The sequence below is a fragment of the Haliotis rubra genome, unplaced genomic scaffold (genome assembly GCF_003918875.1).
Source record: "Haliotis rubra isolate DU_JTF1 unplaced genomic scaffold, ASM391887v1 Scf82, whole genome shotgun sequence".
NCBI classification, from domain to species: domain Eukaryota; kingdom Metazoa; phylum Mollusca; class Gastropoda; order Lepetellida; family Haliotidae; genus Haliotis; species Haliotis rubra.
The window spans coordinates 1,813,350-1,819,920 of NW_025767546.1; the positions used below are offsets into that span (position 1 = coordinate 1,813,350).

Here is a 6,571-nt window from a genome sequence, read left to right on the forward strand (position 1 = left end):
TCAACAGCCAGCGATATTAACATACTCGTTGTATATTATATTGTTTACACAGATATTATCAGAATTAATAAAAATATTATTCAGCTATGACATATTTTTCTTTCTTGAGTCAACATAACTGTTAATTTGCACGTAGAGCCTCAGCCAAACCTATATATATCCTTGCATTTAGCTGATGCAATAATTTGTTTATGTGTGAATTCACAGCTGTGTACGAACGCTGTACAATCACGGGAAGGCTTACGGGATGACAAGTCCCCACGGTGGCTGTCATAATTTGGTTGAGCTGTAAGCGACGTGGCTTGCTGTACTCAGAGTTAACCTCTGGATAACCTCACGAGACCTCGCAGTGACGTGATGAGTAGCCAATCAGGACGCAACACTAACTGGCTCGACCAATAGACTTGTAGATAAGTGTATAAATACATCAGATCACGAGAAGTCCGTGGCGAGTGTAAACAAAACCAGTCGAACAGCAAGGCGTATCATTCAGCAGACGTAATATCGCACGAGAACACAAAATGTCAGCAGCAGACGAGCAATATATGGACGAATATGAAAAATACAACATAGAACAGGATAAATTTGTGAACACGGGCCATAGCGGAAAGGGACGGACGAAGAAAGAAGCCGAACAACACATTCGGGAGGACCCGTGTGGACACACAAGGAAGACCGTCCAGAAACTTATGAACAATGCTCAAAACAACGCGACTGGACAGAAAGGTCCATCCACGGTTAAGAAATCATGATAACCCAAGGTAGGATATTATGGGTGTTACCGGCTTCGAAAAGCGGATTTTGAAGTATATACATAATTTAGATTGCCGTTTTCTCACATGTATGATCTTGTTGCAAATAACACTCATCTCCTCTGTGTGTAAAAACATCACGGGTTGCTTTCTTCTAAGCTGTGTGTTTATATGGTGTTGAGAACATCAGTTTTTAGTGTATTACTTAAGTTTTTCATACACAAGTGCTTCTCTGAGTTATAAACACAACGAAGTCGATAGTGCCCCCACCTATGACCTCGAGATCGATTTCAGGTATGTAAAAAATCAATTATCTCATGTTTGGTTTGTTTTCGACTTTATGGACCCCTCCCATGTTATTAAGGTACTTTTCATTAATTGTATATATTTTTTAGAAATAGGTGGGGGGTACGTAAGGAACTCTAACCGTCAGTGTTTTCTGGTCGGTATGCTAACAGGGTAGGTCGTGCATGATCAGCAGATATTGCTATAGGTCGTAAACAGTTTGGTGAAGGCCAAGGACAAAGCCAGCTATATACGGCTATCTACACGCTGTGCATAAACATTGTTTCCAGGTCAGGGCATGGGTGTTCGCTCCAGTAGGTGGTGACTGAACGTGTAATAAATAACAATACGGAAGCAGGGCTGGATGTTCACAGAAAACAAAAGGTTATTTAAGGCTTAGTACAGCTGTCATGATTTATGAACTTTAAGTAGTTTTGATATTTTCATCAGCATGAAATGTGGCTCGAAAATGTTCGGTACAATAACAAATTGTTATTGTAAGTTGCTTATTCGCTGACCTTATATTTTCAGTTCACACTAATGCTACCATACAGTGGTTGAATGATTTGTTCTGAATCTGTTTTGCATTTAATTACAGTGATATGAAATAACGGGTACCCATGGCAACCGCTTCGTAAAGGACCAAGAGAAAGGATATGAAACACTGATGAGGACCCGATTGACCAGTGACCGGACTGATGACCTGTTGAAGGTCAAGGTCACAGTGATGTGATATCGTGTACCTGGGACGACTGCTCTTACCGGGATAGACCGGGACAATGGCACATCCATATTTCTCCATTCGTTGTTTTGTCGTGTTTACAATTTGTCTTTTGATAAAACATTAAAAAGTGTTTATTTTATAACTATGTGGACCTTTTGTGTACATCATTGCTCTTAAATATTACCTATTACCTTCCTTGATCATTCGACGTCAATGAGGATAAGATAAATGAAACTGCAGCCCAATTCTTTCAATACCAACCTTTCGCTGCATTCAGTGAGTTTAGTTTTACGCCGCACTCTGCAATATTCCGGTTATATGGCGGCGGTCTGTAAATAATCAAGTCTGGACAAGACAATCCTGTGACCAACAGCATGAGCATCGATCTGCGCAATTGGGAACTGATGACATGTCAACCAAGTCAGCGAGCCTGACCACTCGATCCCGTTAGTCGGCTCTTACGACAAGCTTAGTTACCTTTTGTGGCAATCATGGGTTGCTGAAGACCTATTCTACCCAGGGTCTTCACGGGTCCGCTGCATTGAAGCTCAAACACTTCTGTTTACAGGCTTCAAAAGAACAATATTTTTTTAAAAATATACAAAAATTGTAAATGGAATCCGAACCTCGCCTTTGGATTTGTCTGTATGTTTGAAATTACATTACCATATAATGCTGTTTATCTGCATGGTAGAACATGTCATCTGGCAGTAATTGTAAAATGTTTAATCTCCTGAATCTGTTACATGCTTAAACATGTGAAATACGATACGTATGCTAATTCCTCTGGGTAAATATATCCGATTTACATAAGGTATTGTGTATCTACTGGATCACCTCATCTTACTCGGTGAACATGGTATCCACCTTTTTCCAGGTAATCTGCAGTCTCAATCGATGAAGTGACTCATGTTAGGGTTTGTCCACATTCAATAAGTGAAGAGTTTATGCAGTAAACAATATTCGATCTGTTGCGCTAGTTTCCGTAAGAAGCGAGGAAAATATTGATTAAGTTATGTGATGACGTTTACATTATCGATTGGTACGTCTGCTTTGATCGTCATAGACGCTGAACATGGGTTGAACGGCATCCCAAACAATAAGACGTTTGTTGAAACTGTTCGCAAAGGTGACCAGTTGTCTATGGTGCCGGTATTGGGCTTCTCAGCCATGACGGCTGTCATCAATTGGTCGATTTGTGTTTTTTTGGTTTAACGCCGCACCCAGCAATATTTCAGCTGTATGGTGACGGTCTGTAAATAATTGAGTCTGGACCACCAGACAATCCAGTGATCAACATCATGAACATCGATCTACGCAATTGGGATACGATGACATGTGTCGACTAAGTCAGCGAGTCGGACCACCCTGTCACGTGAGTTGCACCTTACGACAAGCATAGTTGCTGAAGAAAAAAATCTGACCTGAATGTTCACAAGGTCGATCGATAGTTCCAATCCCAGTTAGCTCTGATGAGTGAGTGAGTTAAGTTTAACGCCGCACTCAGCAATATTCCAGCTATATGGCGGCGGTCTGTAAATAATCGAGTCTGAACCCAGACAACCCAGTGATCAACAACATGAGCATCGATCTGCGCAATTGGGAACTGATGACATGTGTCAACCAAGTCGGCTAGCCTGACCACCCGATCCCGTTAGTCGCCTCCTTCGACAACCATGGGATACTGAAGGTTCAGTCTAACCCGGACCTTCACGGGTTATATATAGTCTGTTTGCAGTGAAAACATACCGATGAATTTTACTTTAAACAAAAGAGTAAATCACATAAAGTGAAATTAAGATTGCGAATCCTCGTGATTTTACCTTGCCAATTGAACATTCCCGGTTTCAAATCGCTATTATTGGTTTGTATTACAAGGGTTGGTTTCTACGGTAGTCTAAGTTAACGCTCATCACGGACCGCACGTACGTTTGTTTCACTATTCCAACTACTGCGCGTACCCCCTTGTAATACAAACCAATAATAGCGATTTGAAACTATGATCGTTTGTTAAACAACTTTTATCCTAAGTTGAATAAAATACTGAGATTTAAAAGTTCAATTGGCAAGGTAAAATCATGAGGATTCGCAATCTTAATTTCACTTTATGTGATTTACCTTTTTGTTTAAAGTGAAATTCATCGGTACGTTTTCACTGCAAACAGACTATATATAGCTCTGATAATGGTTCAGTCAACACCATAACACAGCTGATGGGTTTCACAAAGCAAGTTTATGTCTAACACCTGCGTCAGTTTGGGCTTTCCTATCACGTAAAGCTGTCACGTTGTAATAAAACTGAAATAATATTACAAGCGCCGTTTAACAAACCTCATGCGTGATTCTAAACTCCTTAGTGGACTTGTGTTGGTTCATTACCTTTGGGTCAATCTGTACTCTGTATGCATGATTTTGCTGTTCATCACTGGATTGTCTGGTCCAGGCTCGATTATTAACAGACCGCCGCCATGTAACTGGAATATTGCTTAGTGCGGCGTAAAACTAAACTCACTCGCCCTTATCAGGTAAAGCAGCCTCTATCACACCTTTATCTGTAGAAGACTATACTTCTTCTCCCTGTCGTGCTGCGTGAAACTAAACTCACAAACTGTATGCATTACTCGACATAAGGCAAGTTCGGCACAGCTGGATACCAATCCAGAAAGGTTAATACGAATTCCATCTTGCTATTGTAAACAGTGTAGCAGGGCAATCCAAACCTTATGTATAACGCCAACAGTTGCTATGTTAGCGCCATGCTGCACCGCTACACTTTGCCAATTGTGTATCGACAGTACACTCTGCATGAACTACAAACCAAGTAAACGGATTTAAAGGTTGTGTGAGCAATCCCATTACCGGGTTAAGATGATTTAACTTGTGCGAGATAGTAGGAAGTATTCAACATCACGTCATCGATTGGCTGTTTGTCTGCCGATGATCATGTATGTAAGTTGCAAGTGATGACAAGACCTGTTAATTCCACGTCATCAGACAGTAGACGGCCTAGCGCACCTGCATCGAGTCCTGGACAATGGGGGTCATCAGTGTCACGCAGGTGCGTCTGACACCAGACAGTGTGTGTAATAAAATAAATTGCCCTCAGCTCTTGCAGTCCATACTCATCTCCTTCCTGGCTCCAGCAACCTTTACTCACCCCAAGCAGCATAGGGTTCGAAACCCACCTTACCCATTAGGTTTGTACCCACCATATCTGTGCTTGCAGGTTTCACCAAAGTGGTATACGTTTGAGTTCTGCATCTCTTCTGGATTTCTTCCAAGACTTATAGTCTGTTTGCAGTGAAAACGTGAATTTCACTTTAAACAAAAAAATTAAATACAGTGAAATATCGGAACTTTATTTTAGGATTAAAAGTTGTTTAACAAACGATCATAGTTTCAAATCGTTATTATTGTTTGTATTAAGTTGAATAAATTCCGATATTTAAATTTTCAATTGGCAAGGTAAAATTATGAGGATTCGCAATCTTAATTTCAATTTATTCGATATACTTTTTTGTTTAAAGTGAAATTCATCGGTACGTTTTAATTGCAAACAGACTATAGCTGTCTAGTTGACACATCGTGAATGCTGTTCAAAGCTGCGTTAAACCTAACTCACACCCCCCTTCCCAGGCAAAGCAGCCTCTGACCACACACTTTTCATCAGCAAAAGACTATACTTATTCCCCGGTCTTATTGGAAGCAGTCTATTTTCACGCTCTCTTCAGCACCAGGAGCCTGTATGCATCCCATTTTCTGTTCTGGCAGCTATTACTCATATTGTCCGATTCCCCACATGGGTACAATGTGTGAAGCCCATTTCTGGTGTCCCCCGCAGTGATATTGCTGGAATATTGCTAAAAGCGTCAAACCACACTGACTCACGCACTCACAATAACATTTTGCTTTGCAGAGTTGCGTCCCTTGATTGCGTTCAGATATTATAAAAGCGTCTAAAAAAATTCAGACAGACGCCATATAGCTGGAATATTGCTGAGTGCGGCGTAAATGTAAACTCACTCACCCACCTCATAATAACATGATCAAACCCGTTTTCTCTTTGGCCACAGTCAGTTCAGGTGAGGTGAAATTGGGTTTAACGTCGTACTTAAGAATATTTCGCTCATATAACGACGGCATAGTGCCAGCTCTCTGAGATACCATGCCGAAATTAAGCATGAATGCCCCACTTAGACACATTATAATGACTCCGAGCCGACCAGTCGTTGCTGTACCCATTAATGCCGAGCGCCAGGGACTAACAAGTACCATATTTTAACGTCTTTTGGAATGAAGCGGCCGGGGATCGAACCCGCGACCTTCCCTCTCCGGGCGGACGCTCTAGCCACTACACCATGGTGTCGGTTGCCACAGTAAGGGACAGAACGGTCTGAAATGGTTTTGAAAGTACGATCATTAAGGTTACATAATATAACCTATCTTTAATACGGTGATAATTTATCTCCCAAGGAATGTGGCAGTTATATTGTGTAGCCGCTCCAAAATCATTCTGGGTTTTTATTTGACATCGTGGTTAAAGTGTTCGATTATAACGCTGAGGACCTGGTTTCGATTCCCAACATGGGTGCAAAGTGTGACACTCATTCCTTGTGTTCTCTGCCATTATATTGCTTGAATATTGCTAAAAGCGGCACAAAACTATACTCACTCACTCACAAAAAGCTTCACTTCGCGGACAACGTTATCGTCTGTGAAGTGATATTCCAAATTGTTCGCAACAACAAACATGTGTGGTGTTCTCGCAGCACTATCTCGAGAGATGCGTGCTGCACGTGGAGTTTCTCGT

At 41.3% G+C, this 6,571-nt stretch overlaps 1 long non-coding RNA gene across 1 annotated transcript; it reads left to right on the forward strand.

Moving 5' to 3' along the window:
• Positions 1 to 225: 225 nt before the first annotated feature.
• Positions 226 to 1,900, forward strand: LOC124262046. The gene is made up of 2 exons (XR_006894491.1): positions 226 to 761; positions 1,636 to 1,900. It is a non-coding gene; the product is annotated as an uncharacterized LOC124262046 (long non-coding RNA).
• The last annotated feature ends 4,671 nt before the right edge of the window (positions 1,901 to 6,571 follow it).